The sequence below is a fragment of the Mustela nivalis genome, assembly GCF_964662115.1.
Source record: "Mustela nivalis genome assembly, chromosome: X".
NCBI lineage: Eukaryota > Metazoa > Chordata > Mammalia > Carnivora > Mustelidae > Mustela > Mustela nivalis.
The window spans coordinates 39,775,037-39,787,516 of NC_139040.1; positions in this window are offsets into that span (position 1 = coordinate 39,775,037).

The window sequence follows — 12,480 nt, forward strand, 5'->3', positions numbered from 1 at the left end:
TCATCTGCCATTGAACATCTGGGCTCTTTCCAAATTTTGACTATTTGGGACATAAACGTTTGGATACATGTGCCCCATTAAATCACTATGTATCCTTTGGATAAATACCTAGTAGTACAGTTGCTGAGTTGTAGAGTAGCTCTACTTTTAACTTTTGGGGAAACTCCATACTGTTTTCAGCAGTGGCTGCACCAGTTTGTATGCCTACCAACAGTGTAAGAGAGCTCCCCATTTTCTGCATCTTCACCAAAATGTTTTTTCCTGAGTTGTTAATTTTAGATATTCTGACAGGTGTGAGGTGGTATCTCACTTCACAGGTGAGACACAGGTGTGTGGTTTTGATTTATATTTCCCTGATGCCTAGTGATGTTGAGCATTTTTTCATGTGTCTGTTGGCCATTTTTGTATCTTTGGAAAAATGTCTGGTCATGTCTTCTGCCCCGTTCTTGACTGGATTATTTGTTTTTTGGGTGTTGAGTTTGGTGAGGTCTCTATGGATTTTGGACATGAGTCCTTTATCTGATAAGATATTTGCAAATATCTTCTCCCATTCCGTAAATTGACTTTTAGTTTTGTTGACTCTTTCCTTTGCTGTGCGAAAACTGTTTATCTTGGTGAAGCCCCAGTAGTTCATTTTTGCTTTTTTATCCCATACCTCTGGAGACATGTCTAGCAAGAACTTAGCAGCTGAGATTTTTTTTTTTAAATGTTGCTGCCTGTGTTCTCCTTTAGGATTTTGATGAATTCATAGTTAGGTCTTTCACCCATTTTGAGTTTATTTTTGTGTATGGTTTAAGGAAGTGGTCCAGTTTAATTCTACTTGTGGCTGTCCAGTTTTCCCAACACCGTTTGTTGAAGAGACTGTCTTTTTTTCCATTGGATATTCTTTCCTGCTTTGTTGAAGGTTAATTGGCAATAGAGTTGAGGGTCCATTTCTGGGTTCTGTTGTCTGTTCCTTGATGTATTTGTCTGTTTTTATACCAGTACCATACTGTCTTCATGATTTTACGACTTTGTATTACAGCATGAAGTCCAGAACTGTGATGCCTCCAGGTTTCCTTTCCTTTTACAACATTCCTTTGGCTATTTGGGGTCTTTCTGGTTCCATACAAATTTTAGGATTGTTTATTGCAGCTCTGTGAAAAATGTTGATTGTATTTTGATAAGGATTGAATTGAATATGTAGATTGCTTTGGGTTGCATAAACCTTTTAACAATATTCTTACAATCCATGAGCATGGAATGTTTTCCCATTTCTTTGTCTTCCTCAATTTCATTCATAATTGTTCTATAGTTTTTAAAGTACAGGTCTTTGACTTCTTTGGCTAGGTTTATTCCTAGGTATCTTAGAGGTTTTGGTGCAATTGTAAATTGGATCCACTCCTTGATTTCTCTTTCTTCTGCCTCATTGTTAGTGTATTGAAATGCAACTGACTTGTGTGATTGATTTTATATCCTGTGTCTTTGCTGAATACCTGTATCCGTTCTGGCGATTTTTTTGGTGGAGTCCTTTGCATTTTCTACATAGAGAATCATGTCATCTGCGAAGAGTGAATTTGACTTCTTTGCTGATTTTTATGCCTTTTATTTCTTTTTGTTGTCTGATTGCTAAAGCTATTAATTCCAGCCCTGTGTTGAAGAACAATGGTGAGAGTGGACATCCCTCTCATGTTCCTGACCTTAGGGGAAAAGCTTTTAGTTTTTCCCCACTGAGGAAGATATTCACTGTGGGTTTTCAATATATGGCTTTTAAGATATTGAAGTATCTTCCTTCTATTCCTGTACTGTGGAGAGTTTTAATCAAGAAAGGATGTTGTATTTTGTCAGATGCTTTTTCTGTATCTAGTAAGAGGATCAAACAGTTCTTGTCCTTTCTTTTGTTAATGTGGTGCATCACATTGATTCATTTGTGGATTTTGAATCATGCTTGCAGCCAGGAATAAATCCCACTTGGTTGTGGTGAATAATCGTTTTAATGTACTGTTAGGTCCTATTGGCTAGTATTTTGGTGAGAATTTTTGCATCCATGTTCATCAGGGATAATGGCCTGTAATTCTCCTTTATAGGGGGATATTTGGTTTTGGAATCAAGATAATGCTGGCCTCATAGAAGGAATTTAGAAGTTTTTGTTCCATTTCTATTTTTTGGAACAATTTGAGAGGAATAGGTATTAATTCTTCTTTAACTATTTGGTAGAATTCCCCTGGAAAGCCATCTGGCCCTGGACTTTTTTTTCTTGGGAGATTTTGGATTACTGATATAATTTCTTTGCTGGTTATGGATCTGTTCAAATTTTCTTTTTTCCCCCCTAAGTTTTATTGAGATATAACTGACATATATCACTGTATACATTAAGATATACAGCATACAATTTGGTTTATATATAGTGTGAAATGATCACTTATAAATTTAATTAGCATCTGTCACCTCATAGAAATAGAATAAAAAGAGAAAGCAAAAAAAAAAAAAAAAAACCAAATTGTTTTTCCTTGTGATGATAACTCTTGGGATTTACCCTCTTAACCACTTTCACATGTATTATAGAAGTGTTTTATCCATAGTTGTTACACTCTACATTAAATCCCTACTACTTATTTACATTATAACTGGAAGGTTTTACCTTTTGACCACCTTTCCCCCAATTCTTTTCCCCCCACCCCCTGCCTCTGGTAACCACAAATCTGATCCCCTTTTCTATGAGTTTGGTTTTCAAAGTTTTTTGAGATCCCACATATTAAGGAGATCATATAGTATTTGTCTTTCTCTTGTCTGGCTTATATTATCTAGCATAATGTCCTCCAGATTTATCCATGTTGTCATAGACAGCAGGATTCTATCACTTTTATGGCTAAATAATGTTCCATTATAATATCTATATATCTATCTATATGTCTATACCACTTCTTCATTCATCCTTTTTTTTTTGCTTTTTTAATTGTGTTATATCACCATAAAACATACCATTAGTCTTTGATGCAGTGTTCCAAGATTCACTGTTTATGTACAATACCCATTGCCCCATGCAATATATGCCCTCCTTAATACCAAACACCAGGCTCACCCATTCCTCCCATCCCCCACAAACCCTCAGATTGTTTCTCAGAGTCCAGTCTCTCATAGTTTCCCCCTCCGATTTGTGCCAATTCACTTTTCCTGTTCAAATTTTCTATTTCTTCCTGTTTCAGCTTTGTAGCTTGCATGTTTCTAGGAATTTGTCCATCTTTTCTAGAATGCCCAGTTTGTTGGCATATAATTGCTTGTAATATTCTGTTATAATTGTGTTTCTGTGGTGTTGTGATCTCTCCTTTTCTATTCGTGATTTTATTTATTTGGTTCCTTTCTCTTTTCTTTTTAATAAGTCTGGCTAGTAGTGTATCAGTTTTGCTAATTCTTTTAAAGAACCAGCTCCTAGTTTTGTTGGTCTGTTCTACTGGGGTTTTTTTAAATTTCTATATCATTGATTTCTGCTCTGTTCTTTATTTTCTCTTCTGCAGGATTTAGGCTCTGCTTGCTGTTTTCTCAGCTCCTTTAGGTATAAAGTTAGGTAGTGTATTTGAGACTTTTCTTGTTTCTTGAGAAAGGCCTGTATGCCAAGTACTTCCCTCTTAGGACCACTTTGCTGCGTCCCAAAAGTTCTGAACTGTTGTGTTTCATTTTCATTTGTTTCCATGTAGTTTTTTAAATTCTTCTTTTATTTCCTGCCTGACCCAATCATTCTTTAGTAGGATGCTTTTTAACCTCCATGTTTTTGTGTTCCTTCCACAATTTTCTTGTATTTGATGTCAAATTTTCAAACACTGTGGTCTGAAAATATGCATGGATTAATCCTAATTTTTTGGTATTAGTTGAGATCTGATTTGTGGCCCAGTATGTAGTCTATTCTGGAGAATGTTCCATGTGCACTTGAGAAGAATGTGTATCCTGCTGCCTTAGAATGAAATGCTCTGAATATATCTGTGAAGTCCATCTGGTCCAGTGTGTTCTTCAAAGCCACCATTTCCTGGTTGATCTTCTGCTTAGATGATCTGTCCTTTGCTATGAGTGGGATGTTAAAATCCCCTACTTTTATTGTGCTATTATCAATGAGTTTCTTTAATTTTGTCATTAATTCCTTTATATATGTGTCTACTGCCAAGTTGGGGCATAAATATTTATAATTGTTAGATCTTCTCATTGGATAGACCACTTTATTATGATATAGTATCCTTCTTCATCTCTTATTACAGTCTCTGTTTTAAAATCTAGTTTGTCTACTATCATATGATCTCCCTGATATGAGGAAGTGGAGATGCAACATGGAGGGTTAAGGGGCTAGGAGAAGAATGAATGAAACAAGATGGGATTGGGAGGGAGACAAACCATAAGTGACTCTTAATCTCACAAAACAAACTGAGGGTTGCTGGGGGCGTGGGTTGGGAGAGGGGGTGGGGTTATGGACATTGGGGAGGGTATGTGCTATGGGGAGTGCTGTGAAGTGTGTAAACCTGGTGATTCACAGACCTGTACCCCTGGGGATAAAAATACATGTTTATAAAAAATAAAAATTTAAAAAATATCTAGTTTGTCTGATATTGATATGGCTACTCCAGCTTTCTTTTGGTTTCCATTAGCATGATAGATGGTTCTCCACCTCTCACTTCCAATCTGGAGGTGTCTTTATGTCAAAAAAGAGTGTCTTTTAAAGCAGCATATGGATGGGTCTTTTTTTTTTAATCCATTCTGATAACCTATGCCTTTTTATTGGAGCATTTAGTCCATTTACATTCAGAGTAATTACTGAAAGATAGGGATTTAGTGCCATTGTATTACCTGTAGAGTCACTGTTTCTATAGATTGCCTCTGTTCCTTTTCGATCTTTGTTATTTTGGGAGCGCTATCTTTGCTCAAAGGTTCCCCTTTAATATTTCTTGCAGGGCTGGGGTGCCTGGGTGGCTCAGTGGGTTAAGCCTTTGCCTTCAGCTCAGGTCATGATCCCAGGGTCCTGGGATCGAGCCCCACATCGGGCTCTCTGCTCAGTGGGGAGCCTGCTTCTCCCTCTCTATCTGCCTGCTTCTCTGCTACTTATGCCTACTTGTGATTTCTCTCTCTGTCAAATAAATAAATAAATACCTTTAAAAAAATATTTCTTGCAGGCCTGATTAAATTTTCATTAATTTCTTAGTTTTTATTTGTCCTAGAAACTATCTCTTCTATTCTAAATGATAGCCTTGCTAGATAAAATATTCTTGGCTGCGTATTTTTCCCCTTTAGCATGTTGAATGCCAGTCCTTTCTGGGTGCCAGGTCTCTGGACAAGTCTGCTGCTGAACTTATATGTCTACCCTTGTTATGTGTTAAGAATCTCTTGTTCTGAGCTTCTTTCAGTTTTTCAATTTATCACTGAAATTTTCAAGCTTCACTATTATATGTTGAGGTGTTTACCTGTTTTTGTTGATTTTGAGGGGTGTTCTCTGTGCCTCCTGGACTAGAATGCCTGTTTTCTTCCCCAGACTAGGGAAGTTCTCAGCCATAACTTGCTCAAATAAACCTGCCCCTCTCTTCCTCTCTTCATCGTCTGGGACCCTTATGATTCAGATATTGTTTTGCTTTATAGAATCACTGAGTTCTCTGTCTCCTTTTTTGATCCAGTAGTTGTTTTCTCTCCTTTTTTCAGCTTCCTTGTTCTCCATTATTTTATCTTCTATATCACTGACTCTCTCTTCTGCCTTGTTTATCCTTACTTTTAAAGCCTCCATTTGGGACTGCGTCTCGGTAATAGCATTTTTAATTTTGGCCTGACTAGATTATCGTTCTCTTATTTCTGTAGTAAGGGATTCTCTAGTGTCTTCTCTCCTTTTTTTCAAGCACCGCTAGCATCCTTATAATCATTGTTTTAAATTCTATTTCCGACCTCTTACTTATATACATATTGATTAAATCCCTAGCAGTGAGTACTACCTCCTGTTCTTTCCTTTGGAGTAAATTTTTCCATTTTGTCATTTTGTTCAGAAAAGAATGGAAGAAAGAAAGAGAAAAGAGAGTTATAACAATAACAGAAAACAAAATAAGTAAAATTAGACAAGAAACAGAGCAAAAAAGTCCTAGGTCCTTGGCATGTTTTGGTCTGCTTGTTAAAAGAAACTGTATCCCCAAATAGGAAAGAAAGAAAAACGTATATAAACTCAAAAATAGGAAAATACAATGAAAAGAAAGAAAAAATTAAAATTTATAATATACATAAATAAAAATTAAAAATTAATTTAAAAAGAATTGAAAAAATAAGAAAATTGCTGAAAAAATAATAATGAAAGATGAAAGAATAAAGAAAACCACGAATGCTGTATACTGTTTTCCCTAAGAGCTGAGGCTTTGCAATTTTCTAAGATCAGTAGACTTGGTGCTAGCCAGTTGTTCCTATTGGTCTTCTGGTGTAGGCACCTGATCCACTGATTCTCAGGTGGCATTGCTTTTTCCAGCAGGCTGGGCTAAGTGTAAGCAGCTCTGGATTCCACTATGTGGCACTGTTTTGCTCCCTGAAGATTTTCAGCATTGATATGGGGGATGAAAATGGCTGCATCCTGCTCTGTAGTCCCAGAGGTAAAAGTTCGTGCCCCCTACTCTTCAGTGAGCCCTCATAGAAAAGCAATCACTCTTGTCTCCTCAGTTTCCATCCTAACTCTGTGTTCACCCAGCCTGTGACCGATCATTTTTATCTCAGGCACACAACTGAATTTCAAGACCAAATTTCATGGACTCCTGCAGCACACACCTGCACTGTTCTTTCTGGGGGAAGCTGGAGGTCTCATCAGGCTTCTGCCTTTTTAAGGCCCCTGCCAGGAAAACAGTCACATGACCATGCAGCAGTTTGCATTTTATGACAACACGAAGCAGAAAGCCTGCACCTAGACTCACGGTTTTCAGCCAGCTTCCCTGCTCTGATGCCTGGAAACTGATGCACTTGGGCACCCCTGTTCTTCTTGTGACCCTGGGACTCCTAAGACCACACTGTCAGACCTGGGATTACATCTTGCTTCACCACCTGAGCACCTTTAAGCCAGGGATGTCCTCCCCCTCACCCCGCCGCCCCCACAGCAGACTTCTAAAATTCCAATTTTGCACTCCACTGTTTATGCTACTTTGTGGTAACCTCCTTAAGCTGGCTCCCTCCCCTCCACAGTGTCTTCTGACAGATCACCCCAGATTCAAGTCTCCGTATCTCCTTCCTTCCAAAAAGTGGTCACTTTTCTATTTGTAGAATTGTAGCATTTTTTTTTCTCAAATCCAGTAGATTTTGCAGGTGTTTAGAATGATTTGACAACTATCTAGGTGAATTCCAGGGACAAGATGAACTTAGGGTCCCCTACTCCTCTGTCATCTTAACTCCTCCCCATTGTTTGTCCTCTTTAGTGCATCATATCAGATGATAGCTAATGCTGATATGTCTTATTACTGGTGATATTAACCTTGATCATTTGGTTAAGGTAGTGTTTGGTAAGCTTCACTATAAAGTTACTGTTTTCCTATTTATAATTAATAAATGTCTTGAGACTATTCAAATACTGTTTCTCATCATACTTTTGCTCACTAATTTTAGCATTCATCAATTGTTCTTGATAGTGACAGTTATTACTGTTTACCTAATGTTGATTTTTTTTAATTCTTTCATTCCTTCTATATGTATTAATTGAAATTCTATAAGGAAGATATCCCATCTCCCCCACTTATTTACTCATTTATAATAGATGCATTCCTAGATGGATGTTTATTTTGTTCTGACTTATAACCTAATACTACCATTATTTTGTTCAGATTGTTTCCACCTTGGCCATTGAGAGCTTCTATGTCATTTTGACAGGTCCCTATTATTTGACTGCTTCCTTACTTTCTGGCACCACATGTTGTACCAGATTAATCTTATTTTTCCTAACCCAGTGCTGGGATCAACCATTTCTACATGGAGCTCTAATTTATTTGATTGGAAAAACAGTATTTAGAAACCAAGACCTCAGCACTAGGTGTTCTTTTTGCAACCTATGAGAGTATCAAATATTATAAAGATTGATAACAAGAAATGTTTCAAAGGGTATGGAAAATAAACACTTCCATATACTTTGGATAGGAGTATAAATAAGGGTAATCTTTTGAGCAGATAATTTGGCCATATATATTAAAATTTTAATGGAGAAGATCTAGAAAACCTACTTCTAGAAATCCATTATATACTTATATATATGCTCAAAGAAAATACTTATATATATGCTCAAAGATAAATGCACAGAAATATTCATTGCAGCATTGTAATAACAAAAACCTGAAAACAAAATTTCATCAATAGGGAACTCATTAGTTAAATAACTATATTGTGGTACAACTATATGATAAAGTATTATGTTGGCATTAAAAGGAATGAGACATCTATAGATACTGATATAGACCTTGCTTCATATTATTGAGAAAATAAAAGCAGTGAGATGAGAACTTCCTCCTCTTTTTATAACCAAATCTACCATCTGTTTAATTTGTGTCCACACTCTAGCTTTCTCCATATACTGTATAGAATAGTGGTTAAAGGTGTGGGATCAAATGCCATACTCCCAGGGTACAAATAATGACTCTACCATTTACTAGAACTTGACTTAGTGAACTTGACTAAGCTATTTAAACTTACTAGGCTGTAACTTTTTTTCTTATTTAAAATGAATGAGGGCAGTAACAATTTCTACCTCACAGTCTTGTTGCATTAAATGAATATGTGTAAGGTGTTTTAAGTAGTACCTGGTACATAGAGCTCAATAGATATTAGATTATCATTAAAATGGATGGAGTATCCTTGATCCTATCAAAGGCCATCCCCTTTATTTGTGCTTTGGATTCCAGTCCTCTGATTTCTCAAGGATCTAACACATATAAGTGTACTCTCTTTCTACTTCACCAGTCTCATTTCTATCAGCATATAAGCATATTCTTGTGTATCCTCTTTATTTAAAAAAAAAAAAAACCTTCCATGTCTTCACATTCCGATCAAGCTATTGCTCCATTTTTCTATTCTTGACAACAGAATTTCTTGAAGTTTTCTATAGTCATTGTATCCATATTTCCCATTTTCTCCTAAATCTGTTTCAGTAAGGCACTGCTCTTGGCAAGGTCTTTTGTAACATCCCCCACCCCATCTTGCCAAATCAATGGTAATTTCTCTGTCCTCATTATATCTCAACTTCTCAACTGCATTCAATGCAGTTTACCACTTTCTCTTTCTTGAAACATTGTTGTCTTGGCTTCTGTAACACCATAATCCTGGTTTTCTTCTTACTTCACTAATATATTCCCAGTTGTTTTATGGCTCCTTCTCTGCTTGCCTAAATATTATTAGACCCCAGTGCTCCTTACCTAGCCTATTATTTTCTGATTTCATGTTCTCCCTAAAAGTTCTTACCTAGTTTCACAAATTTATATTACTAGCTATAGGTTTATGACTGCCAAATCTGCTTCCAGCTCAGATCATTCTATTGAGCTCTGGATTTTTATACCAACTGACTTCCTGACAAGGCCAGTTGAATGTCAAAAGCCATCTCAAATGTAACATTGAATATTTACCTCCCCAACCTGTCGTTTTTTTTAGTCCCCCTCGTTGGTAAAATGGCACTATTATCCAAGTTCTAAGTATGTTCTTCATTCTTTTTGTCCTCTCACTTTCCACATATATTCATAAGCAATCCTGGAGTTTACCTAGAGCTAATCTCCAAAAATATACCAGGAATCACCTAGTTTTTTCTTTATTTTTTTTTATTTAAATTCAATTTAGTTAACATATAGTGTATTATTAGTTTCAGGGGTAGAATTTAGTGATTCATCAGTTGCATATAACACCCAGTGCTCATTACATCAAGTGCCTTCCTTAATGCCCATCACCCAGTTATCCCATCATCCCACCCACCTCCCTGCCAGCAACCCTCAGTTTGTTTCCTAGAGTTAAGAGTCTCTTATGGTTGAGGTATCACCTCACACCAGTCAGAATGGCTAAAATCAACAAGTCAGGAAATGACAGATGCTGGCGAGGATGCGGAGAAAGGGGAACCCTCCTGCACTGTTGGTGGGAATGCAAGCTGGTGCAGCCACTCTGAAAAACAGCATGGAGGTTCCTCAGAATGTTGAAAATAGAACTTCCCTATGACCCAGCAATAGCACTACTGGGTATTTACCCTAAAGATACAAACGTAGTGATCCGAAGGGGCACGTGCACCCGAATGTTTATAGCAGCAATGTCCACAATAGCCAAACTATGGAAAGAACCTAGATGTCCATCAACAGAAAAATGGATCAAGAAGATGTGGTATATATACACAATGGAATACTATGCAGCCATCAAAAGAAATGAAACCTTGCCATTTGCAACAACATGGATGGAACTAGAGCGTATCATGCTTAGCGAAATAAGTCAAGCAGAGAAAGACAACTATCATATGATCTCCCTGATATGAGGAAGTGGTGATGCAACATGGGGGCTTAAGTGGGTAGAAGAAGAATCAATGAAACAAGATGGAATTGGGAGGGAGACAAACCATAAGTGACTCTTAATCTCACAAAACAAACTGAGGGTTGCTGGGGGGAGGGAGGTTGGGAGAAGGGGGTGGGATTATGGACATTGGGGAGGGTATGTGCTTTGGTGAGTGCTGTGAAGTGTGTAAACCTGGTGATTCACAGACCTGTACCCCTGGGGATAAAAATATATGTTTATAAAAAATAAAAAATTTAAATAAATAAATAAATAAAATTTTTTTAAAAAAAGAGTCTCTTATGGTTTGCCTCCTTCTCTGTTTTTATCTTATTCTTCCTTCCATTCCCCTATGTTCATTTCTTAAATTCTTAAATTCCACATATGAATAAAATCATATGGTTTTTGTCTTTCTCTGACCTATTTCACTCGGCATAATATCCTCTAGTTTCACCTACATCATTGCAAATGGCAAGATTTCATTCTTTTTGATGGCTAATATTCCATTTTATATATATATATATATATATATATATATATATACACACATACATACATATATATACCACTTCATTATCCATTCATCTGTTGATGGATATCTGGGCTCTTTCCAAATTTTGGCTAGTGGGGATATTGCTGCTATAAACATTAGGGTGCATGTGTCCCTTTGAATCAGTATTTTTGTGTCCTTTGGATAAATACCTAGTTGTGCAATTGCTGGATTGTGGAGTCACTCTATTGTCAACTTTTTGAGGAAACTCCATACTGTTTTCAAGAGTGGCTGCACCAGCTTACATTCCCACATTATAAGAGGGTTCCCTTTTCTGTACATTTTACCAACACCTGTTGTTTCCTGAGTTGTTAATTTTGGCCATTCTGACTGAAGAATCACCCATTTTTTAAAAAAAGTTTACTACCAATCCAATCTATCCTAGACAAACCCATAATTGGATGAACTACCACTTAAGCGTCCTAACTAGTGTCCTTTGTTCCACTCTTACCTCTTTACAATCCATTCTTCAAAGAGTATAGAATCTTATTTTTTTTTAAAAAGTCTTTTAAAGATTTTTTAAAATTTACTCACTTGAGAGAGAGAGAGAGAGAGAGAGCATGAGCAGGGGCAGGGGCAAAGGGAGAGGGAGAAGCAGACTCCCTACTGAGTAGGGAGGCCCATGTGGGGCTAGATCCCAGGGCCCAGGGATCATGACCTTAGCCAAAGGCAGACACTTAACCATCTGAACCACCCTGGCACCCTGAGAGGAATCTTTTAAAAATATAAATTGTAGGGGCGCCTGGGTGGCTCAGTGGGTTAAGCCGCTGCCTTCGGCTCAGGTCATGATCTCAGGGTCCTGGGATCGAGGTCCGCATCGGGCTCTCTGCTCAGCAGGGAGCCTGCTTCCCTCTCTCTCTCTCTGCCTGCCTCTCCGTCTACTTGTGATTTCTCTCTGTCAAATAAATAAATAAAATCTAAAAAAAAATATATATATATATATAAATTGTAATCCTGTAACTAATTGGCTTAAAAATCCTTTAACAAATTTCCACATTAGAAAGAAAGAAAAGCAAACTCCAGAGAGCGATGTCACTAAAAATGGAGGAGTAGGGAAAGCCAAGGATTTATCCTTTTACTAATGCAATGTTTAAGCTAGGAAAAAAACTGTTAGAATCAACATTTTTGGAATTCTGAAATTATAAAACAAAAACAAAAACAGCTTACAACAACCAGGGTAGTGCTTATGAAGAAAGAGGCTCCTGAGTTTCAGTAAGAGAGAATTATGACATTTTTACTTACCTGCCAAACATCCTCCAATCAATAACTCAGCAACAGCCATGGAACTGTGGGCTTACAGTTGCCAAAGGAGGCAATGCAGACCTTGTTTTCAAAGAGTTGTAGATTTGCATTTTGACCTGCCTGGTGGCTCCCTGAGGGATCAGCTCAGGAACTTGCTTTTGATTTTCCCACCTCACCCCAAGTTATCTCGGGATGGAGTAGCCTCCTGGGCAGCATTT